Source organism: Bufo gargarizans, chromosome 2 (assembly GCF_014858855.1).
Source record: "Bufo gargarizans isolate SCDJY-AF-19 chromosome 2, ASM1485885v1, whole genome shotgun sequence".
Lineage (NCBI taxonomy): Eukaryota > Metazoa > Chordata > Amphibia > Anura > Bufonidae > Bufo > Bufo gargarizans.
In genome coordinates, this window is record NC_058081.1 from 319,302,937 (window position 1) to 319,320,150 (window position 17,214).

General features: G+C 42.0%; 1 long non-coding RNA gene across 1 annotated transcript; it reads left to right on the forward strand.

Annotated features, from left to right (window-relative positions):
• The first annotated feature begins 1,261 nt into the window (after positions 1-1,261).
• LOC122928173 lies at positions 1,262-4,810 on the forward strand. The gene is made up of 3 exons (XR_006387856.1): positions 1,262-1,326; positions 3,140-3,184; positions 4,745-4,810. It is a non-coding gene; the product is annotated as an uncharacterized LOC122928173 (long non-coding RNA).
• Positions 4,811-17,214: the final 12,404 nt, after the last annotated feature.

The window sequence follows — 17,214 nt, forward strand, 5'->3', positions numbered from 1 at the left end:
ATGGCCAAAAAATAACCACACTATTGCTGGTTAAATGCACTTGGTGATGGGCGCAGCTTGCCCCTGATGTAGTATATGGCCAAAAAATGAACAGACTATTGCTGGTTAAATGCACTTGGTGTCACAGCTTGACCAACCACACTACTGAGGGTTAAATGCACTTGGTGACGGGCGCAGCTTGCCCCTGATGTAGTATATGGCCAAAAAATGAACAGACTATTGCTGGTTAAATGCACTTGGTGACGGGCGCAGCTTGCCCCTGATTTAGTATATGGCCAAAAAATGAACAGACTATTGCTGGTTAAATGCACTTGGTGTGATAGCTTGACCAACCACACTACTGAGGGTTAAATGCACTTGGTGACGGGCGCAGCTTGCCCCTGATGTAGTATATGGCCAAAAAATAAACAGACTATTGCTGGTTAAATGCACTTGGTGTGACAGCTTCACCCTGATGTAGGCTTTAGCCAAAAAACAAACGCACCATTGAGGGTTAAATGCACTTGGTGACAGGCGCAGCTTGCCCCTGATGTAGTATATGGCCAAAAAATAAACAGACTATTGCTGGTTAAATGCACTTGGTGTGACAGCTTCACCCTGATGTAGGCTTTAGCCAAAAAACAACCACACCATTGAGGGTTAAATGCACTTGGTCGCAGCTTGTGCTGGCGCACCACAAGACACAAAATGGCCGCCGATCACCCCAGAAAAATGTGACTGACAAACGGTCTGGGCAGCCTAAAAACAGTGAGCAATTGAGGATCAGCAGCTCAATGATCCACAGCTGCAGATCGATCAGTTAATCAAGTCCTTTGGAGGAGTTAATCTGCCTAATCTCGCCCTACTGTCGCAGCCGCAACCTCTCCCTACGCTAATCAGAGCAGAGTGACGGGCGGCGCTATGTGACTCCAGCTTAAATAGAGGCTGGGTCACATGGTGCTCTGGCCAATCACAGCCATGCCAATAGTAGGCATGGCTGTGATGGCCTCTTGGGGCAAGTAGTATGACGCTTGTTGATTGGCTGCTTTGCAGCCTTTCAAAAAGCGCCAAGAAAGCGTCACAAAAGCGCGAAGAAAGCGACGAACACCGAACCCGAACCCGGACTTTTACGAAAATGTCCGGGTTCGGGTCCGTGTCACGGACACCCCAAAATTCGGTACGAACCCGAACTATACAGTTCGAGTTCGCTCATCCCTATTCATTAACAATTAATAAGTCAGAAATGACCAGAGGAGGATCGGAATACTTATTTTCTGCAGCAATCTCTCCAATTCGAAGGGCGGCAAAAAAAGTTAAAGAAAAAGCTGCAGAAAACAAACACTCTTCGTAAGCCGAAGAACAAACTTTGGATAATAAATTTAAATTTCCAGCCAATTGGGGAACGGACAATGGATTGGTTCTTTCCCTCGGAATCGAAGATTTTTTGATACCTTTAATTAATTGTTTAATTCTGAAATTATTTAATATTGAATTATGACCATTCAATTTAAAAAAGAAAGAAATAGCAGATAATCTTTTTGAGATAGATTCAGCTGCTAAACCTTTTTTCCATAAATGAATTATGAAAGCGTTGAAATTCCCCAGATTAAATTCCGTGGCTGATAATCGACCCAATCCGCAAAACTCCTTCCAATCGAACCATGCAGCAGAATAGGCTGCCCATGTATTTTCAGCTAACGAATACATTAATAATTCGTTATTTATTCTTCTGTAAGACTCCATAACTGATCTGGACACGGTATTCCTTTCAAAGATGCTTGGGGTGCCATTGTGAAAAATTTCGAAAACTGCTGACGAGATAAAGCATCAGCAATAATGTTACTTTTACCTGGAATAAATTTTGCTTTTAACCAAATGTTAAATTTAAGACAATGTAAAACCAATTTACGTAATAAAGAAGTTACAAGAGGAGACTTGGATGACAAACAATTTATGGCAAAAACCACACCCATGTTGTCTGAACATAATAAAATGCGCCTGTTTTTAAAATCCTCTTGCCAGATTAATAGAGAAACCAAAACAGGGAAGAGTTCAAGAAAAACTAAATTTTTTGAATAATATTTGTTTTCTAGCCAAGATTGAGGCCATTTTTCAGCAGACCAGTTATTGTTGAAGAATGCTCCATAACCAATGGCACCCGAAGCATCAGTGTAAAAAGATAGAGAGTCGGAGTCTATAAATTCTTCCTGCCAAATTGTATGTCCATTGAAGTCTTTCATAAAATGTAACCATATGTTAATATCACTTTTTAATTCCCTTGTTAATCTAATGTGAGAATAATGAGAGGACTTACCTGCTGTTGCTGCGTAAAGTCTTTTAGAAAATACCCTACCCATGGGAATAACTCTAGTGATAAAATTTAGGGATCCAAGTAATGACTGTAATTGTTTCAGAGTAGTTTTTTCCTTGCTTGCCATAGAAGATAATAGCTGAGTGGTTTCAGAAATTTTAACCATAGGAATACTGAATTCCATAGTAACCGTATTGATGCAAATACCTAAAAATTTTAAGGTAGTAGTAGGAAAAACAGTTTTTTCCACAGCCAACGGTATATTGAAATAATCCGCTACTGCTATAAATTTATTAAGAAGATTCAAACATTCTGGAGTATCCATACGACCTATGAATAAAAAATCATCTAGGTAATGTAAGATAAATCCAGAATAAGAATGAATTTCTACTAACCAATGTAAAAAAGTGGAAAAAGCTTCGAAATAGAAGCATGAAAGAGTAAAACCCATGGGTAAGGCCATGTCATAAAAGAACTTATCCAAAAATTTTAACCCAAGAGAATTATAACCTGTAGGATGTATTGGTAATAATCTGAATGCAGATTTTATATCTGCTTTAGCTAGAAGAGAGTGTCTACCAGCTTTCCGAAGAAAATCCAGAGCTTGATCAAAGGAAGAATATTTTACACTAGCTTTATTCTTATCAATTTCATCGTTTAGGGAAGAAAATTTTGGAAAAGATAAATTATGAATGAGACGATAAGAATTACACTCTTTCTTAGGGACAATAGCTAGAGGAGAAACACGAAAATTAATAAAGGGAGGAGAATCAAAAGGGCCAGCTATTCTACCTGCGGACATCTCCAACAAAATTTTTTCCTTAACAATGTCTAAATTTTTCTTGACAGAATATGCGTTTTCCGCAATAACACAACCCGGACCTTCAAATTGAGGTACGTAAAAACCTTCAGAAAAACTTTTAAACAGTAAATTAGCCATCTGTGTGTTTGGATAAAGTTTTACCCACTGCAGTAATCTTCGCAAATTCAGAGGTGTCATCTGGCTTATTTGCATGAAAGTCTCTGATGGAATTTGGGAAATGAATTCCTTGCTTCTTAAAACATTTGATAACTGGGTGAGGACCTGAACAGAAGGAACATTCGTGGCGATATCTGCAGTTGGATTGCCATCTACAGAAAGCCTCGTTAAAGGCAAAACAAATACCTTTTTTGAGATTACTGGGACTTGATTGTTGGCGAAAAAGATAATTTTTATTAGGGAGCATAAGGCTCAACCAAAGTCCTACGTCTTTGTTACCCCAGTTTAAATTCGGATAGACTGCAATCTTTTGACGAAAAGATTCGTCATAAGAGCACCAGCCCATACCTCCAAAGTTCCTATATGCCTCTAATATGGAATCTATGTGATAAAAGAGACCGGTACATAAAGATGGGTGTTTTTCCCCTAAAACTGCGGAATAGATACAAAAAGCCTGAATCCAATTAAGAAAAGTTTTTTGTACCGGTTTCTTTTTCTCATCAGAATCAGATTTTTTATCCTTAGCAGATTCATTTTTAAAAATTTCATTTGAAGAGGGCAATAATGAAAATAAATCGATGTAATCTTTCCTCCAGATTTTTTCCTTAATGGCCTGAGGAAGATGAAATCCTAAGGGAGAAATTTGGCAAGCCATAACTTCCTTAACTACAGATTGTCTAATTCCAGAACTATTTTCTAGTTCCGGAACAAAGAGATCGGAAGATTTTTTAATAGAATTAGAAATAGAAACATTTGGAATACAATCCGTTACATCAGAGGCAATATTGGATGGGTTAGAAATGACAGGTTCAGACCAAACATTGCCTGATGTAACTGATTGATTGTTAAGAAATTGCATAAATTCATTGAATAATTGCAACTTAAAAGATGAGTTAATTATAGTATTAGGAATATCTTGGGCAGAAGTGCCCTGCAATTTGCAGTCACTTAGATAGATGTCAGTATTTTTCTCACCACTTAATTGCTGCTCCAGTTGACGGTTGGGCTGCATAACCGAAGCTGACTGAGAAGTGACAGTTGCTGAAGAAGTGCGTCTATGGTGAGAGGCACCTTTACTGGATGATGGCTGCTGTGCGGATCTCTTTTTTGAAGAAGGAGGCGCATATTGGGATGGAGAATATGCCCTCTTTTCCTTGCGGTTGCGTTTCTTTGCTGGCGAAATAACCTCCGTTTCACTGCGCATGCGCGCGCCAGTGACGGAGGTTAAATCGATTAGATTAGGGCTCGCGCTGCGGACTGGGCAGACGAAATCAGCATCAGGAGTAGCAGGGATCATTTCTTCCTGTCCGGACGGTAAGCGCAGACATTGCTGTAGCCACTCTTCACCTCCGTTGCCTTCCGCCTTCAAAATGAGTTGTTTGAGTAATTCCTCCATGGATAGAAACAGCGCAGGTGTTTGTCTGTTGGAAAAACTTACGTGAATGCGCCAGTAATGAGGGTTTCTTCTTTTATAGGCTCAGAAAGACCGTTGAGAAGCCGTCCAATCAGCTGTCAAGAAGACCCCGAGATCAACAGACCCAGGGATTAATCCAAACTTCATATAAACAGGTAAGAAATAATAAGTTTAAAGCCATAACTTGTAGGTTGCCATGACATCATGGCTCCCCACAAGTTATGCACAGTGGTTCGCTCCAGAGGAACATGAAGGCTATAATTTTTTTTAATAATCCAAATTGTTTTACTTACAAATGACAGTGGCAGGCATACTCATAAAGAACTGCAGCATAGAGATACAGCCAAGCTAAACTTGATGGTTAGCAAAGAAAGGCAAGAAAATGTTAACTGACTTTTTAATGGATTTCAATGTTTTGTGTCACGAGATTTCCGAGATGACACAGTGACATGTTTTATCAGAGTCAATTTTAGCTCTGCTACATCTGTATTTAAAATGTAACTGCCTAATGGGAGGTGGGAGGGAAGAGGGGTGTCTGCCCAAGCCTAAATGGAGAAAAAGACTTGGATTTGAAAGACAGATGTTCAGGTATTTGAGCCTTAAAGGGGTTGGCCACCATAAGTATAAAAACAAATAAAGTGCCCCAGGCAATAACTAAAGCCATGACAGATATACTATATATACAGTATATCATTTTTCTACTGCATTCAGCATAGCATGCTCCCATTAATGAGAGGCTGTGTGGGTGGAGCAGCTGCAAAGTGAAACTAAAAATCCCAGCATGCATCACAGCAAGCATTTTCAGAGGAGTGACATGACATCCCTGGCCAACTGTGATACCATAGTAACAACAGCACCTTAGGTGTCATTTCATCAGTGCTTTAGCATACCTCCCAACTTTAGAATAGAAGGAAGAGGGACACTATGTGCCTAAGGCTACTTTAACACTCGTGTTACCATAATATAACCGCATGCATCAGTCATGAACGGACCCGTTTGTATTATGTCTTCTATAACCATGACGGATCCGTCTTGAACGCCATTAAAAGTCAACTGGGGGACAGATCCATTTTCTATTGTGCCAGAGATAACGGATCCATCCCCATTGAATTACATTGTGTGTCAGGACTGATCTGTTTGGCTCAGTTTCATCAGGCGGACACCAAAACGCTGCAAGCTTCATACCTCCCCCGTACCAGGTCCGCCGCTGAAATCCGGGACTGTCCTGCCGGATAATGGAAGGAGGTATGGCTTTAGGCCTCATGCACAAGACCATAGCCTGCCTGTGCCTGTATTGGTGTTCGCGAACAGGGGGTTCGTAATATACAGGCACCAGCCGTGTGCGCACCATATCAAGTGAATGGGTCTGAAATCCAAAAGATACTGTGTGGTGTGGAATGGAAGCACAGATTGGAAAACTATGGAGTGCATCCATGGGTTTTCTGTCTATGCCTCCGCACTTTGAAACAGTACTGTCGGATGCAGATTGCAGACCCCATTTAAATGAATGGGTTCACGTCTGCAGACAGTGGACACACTGTCGGTGCCCATGCATTGCACATTGCAATGTATACACACACATATATATATATATATATATATATATATATATATACAGCTCCAAGAAGAAGTATGTGAACCCTTTGGAATGATATGGATTTCTGCACAAATTGGTCATAACATGTGATCTGATCTTCATCTAAATCACAACAATAGACAATCACAGTCTGCTTAACCACCTCCCGTCTGCCCATTGACTATAAACGTCCAGGAGGTGGATCTCTATTTCTGACAGCACGTTTTAAAACGTCCTGCAGCTTTCCCCCCTGTGCTCTGCCCCTGTACATAGAAACTCTGTGACTAAGCTCCCTCCTGACAGCCAAGAACATGGAGCTTTACCCTGAGACTTTTTTTGCTGGTCTCCGGGCTTTTGATCGCTCTGACAAGCAGTCAGAGCAATCACCAATGCATCTACCATCTCCCTCTTATTACTGCCAGTCAGAGAGGGAGATCGGTATTTAAACTAGGCATCGCGATCGTAATTCTTAACTGTAAGCCCTGGAGACCGATCAGCATGGTCTCAAGGGCATGTGAGCGCTGTAATTTCCAGTTACAGCGCTCTGAAATGCTTGCACCGTCTCCCTCTCTGTAGCGCTGGCAGGAGAGGGAGATCGGTACATTCTTTTCATGTCTTAAGCGTTTTACAGCGCGTTTGAACGCGCTGTAAAACGCTCAGGTGTGAACCCAGGGTCATACTCCAGCAGCGATCCCCCAGCAGCTGTTTACACTGGAGACAAATCATCAGCATTGTCTCCAGAGCATGTGTTGTGAGCGCTGTAATCTGCAGTTACAGCGCTCAGAAAGGCTTGTACTATCTCCCTCTCATTAGTGCTGGCAGGAGAGGGAGATCGGAACATTTACACTCACCCAGCAGCTGTTTTCACTCCAATCAGCACGATCTCCAGGACATGTGACTGTCTGAGCCGGGTGAGTGCAGGAGCTGTCAGGTCTCCAGAGACCTCGATCAGCCCTGCAATGAGGCTGTACAGCAAAGTATACTGCTGTACAGCCTCTCTGGGGGGTGCATTTCTCCTGTAACTGGGGCTACTGTGTCAGCCCCAGGTACAGGAGAAATCAACAGTGAAAAGAAAAAAAAAAGAAGTGAAGTTAAATGTCCCCCAGAGGTCTTGTATGACCTTATGGGGGACGCAAAGTGTAAAATAAAAAAAATAAAAATAAAATGTAAAAAAAAAATAAAAAATTAAGTTTTCACATGTAAAAAAAAAAAATTCCCCAAGTAAGGAATAAAAAAAATAATAAAAAAATAGAAAAAATAAAATAAAATAGACATATTTGGTATTGCCGCGTCCGTGAAAGTCGGCTCTATAAATATATCACATAATCGACCCAGTCCAATAAACACCATAAAAAATAAAAATAAATAACTGTCAAAAAAAGCCATTTTTGTCACCTTACATCACAAAAAGTGCAACACCAAGTGATCAAAAAGGCGTATGTCCCACAAAATGGTACCAATAAAACAGTCACCTCATCCCGCAAAAAATGAGCCCCTACATAAGAAAATCTCTCAAAAAATAAAAAAAACTATAGCTCTTAGAACATGGAGACACTAAAACATCATTTTTTTGTTTCGAAAATGCTATTATTGTGTTAAAGTGAAATAAAAAAAAAAATGTATACATATTAGATATTGCCGCGTCCGTAAAAACCAGCTCTATAAAAATATCACATGAACTAAACCCTCGGGTGAACACCGTAAAAATAAAAAAATAAAAACTGTGTCAAAACAAGCAATTTTTGTCACCTTGCATCACAAAAAGTGCAACACCAAGTGATCAAAAAAGGCGTATGTCCCACAAAATGGTACCAATAAAACAGTCACCTCATCCCGCAAAAAATAAGCCCCTACATAAGAAAATCTCTCAAAAAATAAAAAAAACTATAGCTCTCAGAACATGGACACATTAAAACATAGTTTTTTTGTTTCAAAAAGGCTATTATTGGGTAAAGCTTTAATAAATAAGAAAAAGTATACATATTAGGTATCGCCACGTCCATAACAATCTGCTCTATAAAAATGTCACTTGACTGAACCCCTCAAGTGAACGCTGTAAAAATAAATAAATAAAAACTGTGCTAAAACAACAAATTTTTTGGTCACCTTGCCCCATAAAGTGTTATAATTAATGATAAAAAAATCATATGTACCCAAAAATAGTACCAATAAAACTGGCACCTTATTACCTAGTTTCCAAAATGGGGTCACTTTTTGGGAGTTTCTACTGTAAGGGTGCATCAAGGGGGCTTCAAATGGGACATGGCATCTAAAAGCCATGTGGAGTTCCTTTTCTTCTGCGCCCTGCCGTGTGCCCATACAGCAGTTTATGACCACATGTGGGGTGTTTCTGTAAACCGCAGAATCTAGGTAATAAATATTGAGTTTTGTTTGGCTGTTAACCATCGATGTGTTAAAGAAGAAATTGGATTAAAATGGAAAATATTCCAAAAAAGTGAAATTTAAAAATTTGATCTCCATTTTCCTTTAATTCTTGTGGTACGCCTAAAGGGTTAACAAAGTTTGTAAAATCGGTTTTAAGTAACTTGAGGGGTGTAGTTTCTACAATGGGGTCATTTATGGGGGTATCCACTATGTAGGCCCCACAAAGTGACTTCAGACCTGAACTGGTCCTTAAAAAGTGGGTTTTGGCAATTTTCTTAAAAATGTGAAGAATTGCTTCTAAACTTCTAAGCCTTCTAACGTCCTAAAAAAATAAAATGACATTTCCAAAATGATGCCAACATAAAGTAGACAAATGGGGAATGTTAAGTAATAAATATTTTATGAGGTATCACTTTCTGTTTAAAAAGCAGAGGAATTGAAATTTAGAAAATTGCAAATTTTTCAAAATTTTGGGTAAATTTGGGATTTTTTCATAAATAAAGGTGAAATATATTGACTCAAATTTATGACTATCATGAAGTACAATGTGTCACGAGAAAACAATCTCTGAATGACTTGGATAAATAAAGGCGTTCCAAAGCTATTACCACATAAAGTGAGATAGGTCAGTTTTGCAGAATTAGGCCTGGTCAGGAAGGGGGCAAATGGCCCAGATGGGAAGTGGTTAAACTAATAACACACAAAGAATTAAATGTTACCATGTTTTTATTGAACACACCATGTAAACATTCACAGCGCAGGTGGAAAAAGTATTTGAACCCCTAGACCATATGTTAAGGAAGGTATTAATGGCTTTCTGCTGAAGCTAAGAGATACACATGAAGAGAAGTTTTGGAAGGGTGAAAGGTTGGTGTATGGTAGGTAGGGCCAGGAAAACTAAGCCTGCAGTAAGGGTAAAATCTGGAGTGCTAACTATTCTCATGTGATGTTCCATAATTGTCCAGAAAGATGTGATCAGCCGACATTACCACCAAATATGAGAGAGGAAACTCACGTGTGCATGACATCTCCAGCACAACTAAGTGTCTGAGAGACCTTGGTCCTTGGAGGTAGAACAATCTATGTTTAGCCTGTTGGTGTTTGAGTAAAAAAATGTCAAACTGGACAGATCTCTATGTGCCTGGTTAGTAGTTAAGAAGAGAAAGCAATGTTTCTGAACATGTTGTATTTGTAGGAAATTGACGTTGGATAGAGGTAGTACAGGATTCAGTAGACTAGAGTCTGACGTTTTATTAGATGGCATAAGGGAGGCTACTGTGACACCAACAGGGTTGTATCATTAATGAGTGAATCAGATTCTCTTGCCTCAGGTAGCGCACTGCTAGGACTGCAGAGAGGTGGAAATTTAGCCACCAGCCCTATAATGATAATTGTACAGTGGTTTTGTTTTACGGTTTTTGCAGCAATTTGCTGAAAAACTGCCATAAAATCTTACAATAATTCCAATACATACAAGTATGCCAGAAACGTAAATGACCTTAGGAGATCACTCGTGCAGGTCACATGATCGATCATTTCAAAGGTCCTTAACCACCCAAAAGACTTCATGGTGAAGAGCATGGAAAAGCCTCCTGTAAAACATGCCTCCCAATGCCCGGGTCTCTCATATAAATTATACTTACCCTGCTCCCCGAACCCGCGTCGCTCCTGATCCCTGCATGGCTGCTGCTGCTTCTCCCTGCTGCGCGGATCAAAACATCTGGTGATGGGGGAGCAGCCAATAGCAAGCCACGACAGGGACGAGCCTTCCTAGCATCACCCGTGCTAGGGAGGCTCTTCCCTGTCATGCTCCAGGTGTCCACTGTGGCATGCACCTTGCCACACACCAAGATTTGCAAGGCAGCCCACCTTCAACGTTAAGTCAGAGTACAAGGCAGGGACGGGTTTTGGGAGAAATTATGCCGGCTAGGTATCTTCCAGAGAGGCTGAAAACACTTCATCAGCTCCCTAAAGGCAGCAGGCTGTACTAAATGGTACAGCCTCAAATGCACCACCAACAACTTGGCCAGTTGGAAATTAAGCTTGCACACGATCGCTGAATGAGTTAAGTTGTTTCCTGGCCACGCATCCCATTATCGATGGCTGACAATGGAGCAGAGGAGGGGTCTGAGCAGAAGAAGCAGTAATTGAGGATGTCGTACAGAAGGACACCATACTGCATGTGGATGCGGTCTGGCTGCTGCAAAGGAGACCGGGAGGAGGAAACTTGCTGTACTAGCTGGTGCTAACCTCTGTTTTCCCAATGGATTGAGTGATGCTACTTTATGTGGTAAAATACAGCTGTGGTGCCTATGTTTGTGTTTGACTGCCTACGGCTTATTTTATTCTTGCAAATTGTGCACAGGGCCAGAGTGGGACTGACCATAGACCCTATAGGGAAATTTCCCTGTGAACCAATGCACACGGGACCGCTGTAGCCTCCTCATGGCCTTAGGCAGGGTAAATAATAATCTGATGCTCTCAGAAGGATCAGGTACTTATCCACCTGGCCACGGTTGCAGGTGCCTTTCTTCAATTCAACTGTATAGTCCTCAGGACAGTGATACAGTTGAATACTGTGTTGGGGCGGCAGTATTTTGTGCTGCACTGTGGTATTTGGTTCTGCTGGGGAAATATTTTGTCCTACACTAAGATATTGCTGGCCCTGTCTACTTCTGTTGCATACTTGTATTGACCCTGCCTACTTGTGTTGCCCTGCCTTCTGCCAATTTGGATTAGCTTATTACATGGGGCTACTTTTATGGTTTTTTTCCAGGGCCACTTTAAGTTTCCTTTCTGCCCTGCACAGGGCAATGCAGCATAGAGAAAAAAACTGCCAGACAGAAGATACTCATGCAGAAATAAAGGCAGCAGAGCCTGGCTTAGCCCTGGCAAGTTTTGGGCCTAATGCACCCTCAGTTTCAGCAGCATTACAAGTCCCTAGCCATTCTTTGAGAGGTTCTCGCCATGCATTACCTCTGATTTTTATTGCTTCCCCTGCCACCACCCTCCTCATCATATGTTACCTCCTCCTCATCACCTAGATTCGGCTCCTACCCACAGTATCAGCAGCATCACCAGTTTGAAAAGCACATCTGGCCCTGGCCATTCTTTGAGAGGTTCTTCTGGCCATACATCGCCTCTGTTTTTTATTGTTGCTGCTGCCACCACCCTCCTCATCAAATGTTACCTCTTCCTCGTCACCTAGATTTGGATCCCAGGTCATGTCCAACACACAATAATTAGAGATTAGCTAATCGAAGTTGACGAAGTGGAATTTCAGGAAAAATTCGATTCACACCGAAGTCGAATTTCCTCACGCTTCGTGGTAACGAATCACATTTTTATTCCTAAAATGGCTGCTGCAAATGTTAGGACATGGAGCATAGAACTCTGGAAGAATCACCCACAATGCCATGCATGCAGACAATCAGCAGCCAGCCAGCCCTGTGATGTCACAGCCCTATAAATAGCCTCAACCATCTTGGATTCAGGCATTTTCCACTGTACTTAGTGCAGGAGAAGATGTGACAGGCACTAGGGGTAGTGCTAGCAAAGACTTTATTGTGCTGAAAAAACTATTTAGAAATTCAGGAAAAGATTATTCATAGTGTAGGGAAAGGATAGGGAGGCATTATCCACACTATAAAAGGAGGGCAGGGTCCAATAGGGGAGTGTACAGCCTGGGTAATTGGAGCGACTCTATTACACCTTACTGCACTAACTGGGGATCCAAATTGCTGCTTTTAGGTTTGCACTATATAATAGCTCAGTAATTCCAGCAAATCTTGCTTGTTATTGGGGTTCAAGTTCTGTGTGATACAGACATCTACAGGGTGTATAAAAAGCAAATATATGTACGTCTGTTCTGCGGTGAAGTTACATTGTTATACATTTTTTTGGGGGGTGTACTAATAGGAAATAAAATTTCTTATTTGCCAGTCTGCAGTGAAGTTACATTGTACTACAGCCATTTACAGGGTGTATTAATAGGAAATAATACATAGGTCCTATTAGCCATTCTGCAGTGATTTTGCATTGTTATAAACCTTTTTAGGGGGTGTATTAATAAGAAAAAAAAAGTCTTATTTGACGTTCTGCAGTGAAGTTACATTGTACTACAGTCATTTATGGGGTGTATTAATAGGAAATATACATATGTCGTATAAGCCATTCTGCAGTGAATTTACACTGTTATACATTTTTTTGGGGGGTGTATTAATAGGAAAAAAATACGTCTTATTTGCTGTTCTGCGGTTAAGTTACATTGTACTACAGCCATTTTGTGTGTATTATAGTATGTCAGACAGACAAGTGACAGGCCCTTCAAAGGGAACGGGCAGTGGCCAAAATGTTTCTGTCGCAGGCATAAGTAGCAGCAGAAGAAGGGGGAAGGGGAGGCAGCAGGACTTGCAGTGAGAGGCCTCAGCTCCGAGTGTCATCTAATGGTCATGTCTTGACCAGCAACCCAAAGGTGCTTGAATGGTTGACTCGATCTTTGACTTAGTGGAAAGTGACATCAAACACCCCCAGCCAAGAGTCGGTGGGTTCCTCTGACACGAGGCTTAGTTGGCATGGCCCGGGAGCAGTTCCCTGTGCCCCGAACTGTCCTCAACCTGCCTCTGTCATTTTCTGTTTCCTCAGTGTGAGAAGTATTATATGCCGTAGGTTCGGCTCCACTTTTCAATGAGGACGAGCTACTAGAGGACAGTCAGCAGCTACTGCCCAACCAAGATCTGGAGGAGACATCCGCTGCTTCCTCTGGTAGGCGGGCAAGTAGTGATGATGAGCGTGGCGTGGGAGCTAGTGTTGCGAGCGGTCAGGCTCCAGGCCCTGAGACCATTAAGAGGGACATCAGTAACGTGCAGACAGTAGCGGATGATGATAATGTAGCCAATAGCACTTGGGAGCCGTGTGAAGAAGGGGCATCATCATCATCAGGAGAAGAGGGTGGCGGCTTGCGCGTGGGGCAGCGGCTGAGCCAGCAAGTTGGTAGCATGGCCGTGAGTCAGCAGGGTGGCAGCAGTGGGCGATCGGGAGCCAAACATGCCCGGGGTAAACCACCCACTTCACAGGAGACTACCTGCACTGAAAGTAGAGGTGCAGGTATTCACGGAGGCATTCAGCGTGGAGTGTTAGGGGGAAAATAGCTTACTCAGCAGTTTTTTGTTAAGCCGCCGGATGAGTTGTACATGGCCATTTGCCAAATTTGTGGGCAGAAGCTGAAGCTTTTCCACACATGCAGCATCACCATAAAGTAGCCTGTGAGAACTGTGGCTCCAATGTGGTGGTCCAGCCTGCCGCAGCAACCGCTGCATCACCCAGTGGCAAGCACCCGATATCATGCAGTCAATGCTCCACTACCTCAGCTGAAGGGAGCTTTCTGTCCTTCCGATCATTCAATGGTCCTGATGCTCCTGCTCCTCCTAATCCTCGTCAGTCATTTCGTCAGCAATCTATCACGGAAGCGATTGCCAAGAGCCAACGGCGCAGAATCTGAACTTGCTGATGCTGCAGTCCCTTTCTTTCCAAGTGCTGGACTCTGCACTGATGGCTTGTGCTGAGATGAGCTGGAGAGTCCCAAGCTGTCATTTCTTAGCGAAAAAAGGCAGTACCAGCCCTGCATACATATGTAGAACAGAAGGTGGGCAAGTCCTTGAGCCTGTCGGTGTCTGCCAAAGTGCACGGCAGTGCCAATGTGTGGAGCTGTAACTACAGTCAAGGACAATATATGTCATTTATGGCCCACTGAGTAAATCTGGTACCTGCCCAGCCACACCAGCAACTTAACCAGGTGACGCCGCTTCCGCCTCCATGCTCTCACGACGTTGGTCCTACGACAAAGTCCGCCTCTGTGTCCTCATCCTCCACCGTGTCCTCAGCCTCCACTGCAGGGACAATTTAGAGTGCTCTTCCAGCATACCACATGTGCAGGGCATGGCGGTGTCACGCTTTTCTGCACCTAGTTTTCCTGGGCGAATGGGGTGGAAAGCTCTGCGTCCTTCAAGAAATCGAATCCTGGCTTTCTCCTCGATGACTCAAAATCGGAACCCTGATGACCGACAATGGGAAGAACATGGTGTCAGTGCTGCATCAAGGAGGGCAGAGCCATGCTCTCTGCATGGCGCACGTGTTCAATCTGGTTTTAAAGCAGTTTCTGAAGTCTTCACCCCATCTGCAAGACATCCTGAAAATGTCCAGGAAACTTTGCATGCACTTCAGCCATTATTACACTGCAAAGCACACCCTCCTTGAGCTGAAAATGCAGAACGGCGTCCCCCAACATATGCTGATATGGAACATTTCTACCCATTGGAATTCCACCCTCCATATGTTGGACCGATTATATGAACAGAGAAAGGTCATAAACAATTTATTGATAATACAGGCGGACAGAGGTACTCCCCTGTGTAACTTCAATGGTATCAGATTCATAGAGAAATGAACCCTCAGAGATAGATTTTCTCTCTATGGGTGAAAAGAATGAAATAAGGTATAGAGCATCAAGGTGAGAAAGAAAAAGGGGTGATGACAAGTGCCACAGATCAATTAAATAGATATACGTACATGCAGTTAACACTAAATAATTCTTTCATCAAAAGAGGGTGTTAAAGGGACACTGACAGGCCTTCTGAGCATAATTAGCTCTTTATATGCCCCCCTAGGTCTTATAATAAGTTTCCAATTCATATAAGTATTATCCCTGTGCGCATTGTAAAACGTTAAAAATAATCTTTATAATCACCTGTCCTTTCTGCCCAAGGGGCGTTCTTTGTGCCGCATTTTTGCCCAGCCGCGTCCCAACTGCCGGATCCTTAGACACGCCCATATCATTAGTATTCACTTGGTGCAATGTGATCCCGGCGAGCGAGGGTGCCGGGCGCATGCGCAGGATCTCCGAATGTCGGGGACAGGAAAATACCGCCCAGCCCCGACATTCGGAGATCCTGCGCATGCGCCCGGCACCCTCGCTAGCCGGGATCACATTGCGCCAAGTGAATACTAATGAGATGGGCGTGTCTAAGGATCCGGCAGTTGGGACGCGGCTGGCCACAAATGCGGCACAAAGAACGCCCCTTGGGCAGAAAGGACAGGTGATTATAAAGATTATTTTTAACGTTTTACAATGCGCACAGGGATAATACTTATATGAATTGGAAACTTATTATAAGACCTAGGGGGGCATATAAAGAGCTAATTATGCTCAGAAGGCCTGTCAGTGTCCCTTTAATTATAAAATTTTAACATTGAAAATGTTAAAATTTGTTGTCAACTCAGTTCACCAGGGAGGGGGCCTGAAGGATAAACTCAATACACCAACAGATCTCGCGTCTTCTGTCGAGATCACTAATAGAGTGTTAGAAATCGATAACAGCCACAGGAGTCAGCATCTTCATCAATGACCTTTAATAAATAGCTCAACGCTTTTTGGGGTTACACATAAATCCCCCTTCTTCAGGAACAACACAATAATAAAACTATAAAATGATTTAAAAAGTGGACAAAAGGCAACACATAGCTTTGCCTCTAAAAATAAAGCTTATTTAATTTTTTTAGAGTGTAGGTTCAGATATAAGGTTTTTGCATTCCATGGACTCTATTAATTATGGATTTTATTATTTATGAATTTCAGATTTTATTTAATATTAGGGAATATTTATTACATATATACATTAATGGGATATTTACCTCTACTTTTTTAAATCATTTTTATAATTTATATATACAATTGTTTGTTTATTTGTTCTCTCCCATTCATTCATTTATTGTTTATTATCATCTATTTCACATAATATTATTTCTTTTAATTTTATGTTATTTTTTTAATTATATTTGATTTCTAGACATTGTTTCCATTAACCCCTTAAAGACTATGGACACCTTTGCGCACTATCCCGTTACATAGCACAGCTAGCATCCACTTACATATAGGCTGCTGGAACTTGCAAATAACTTGGTAGTAAGATTTCATTCCAATCCACAACATGGTGAGTCTTACAGTATGCCTCAACTTGTAATCATAAGATCTTTTTCTCACTTTCCATTCTGTAGTTCATTATTTGTAGACACAATAGATATTTCTGCTGATAGCATTAGTGCAACGCTTTACAGTCAGAACCATGGTGTTATAAGAAGGCTATAGATCTCATTACTGACAGCTGTCACTACTAGGGTCGATCGAGCATGCTCGGCTGAACACCAGTTTGTCTCAAGCATCTCGATGCTCTGCACATGGCGGTATTCGGCCGAATACTGCATGTGCTCGAACGCAATGCTCGAGTCTCCTCCCCGCACGTTTGTTGGTTGCTACGCAGCCAATAAACGTGCAGGTAAGTACTACCCTTCACTGTAATGCAGTAGCCATGTTGGTTACTGGCATTACAGTGATTGGCTGGCCAGAACGCGTCATTGGGTGCTATATAGCGCCAGATGACACGTGTTCGGCTCAGTGTTAGTCAGAGTCTAGAGAGAGCTGTGCTGAAGAAGGGAAAGATAGTGTAGGGAGTGAAATAATTTTTTTGTAAGTTTAAAAACTTGTCAGAGTCCCAAAAGTCCTTTTAAGGACTAAT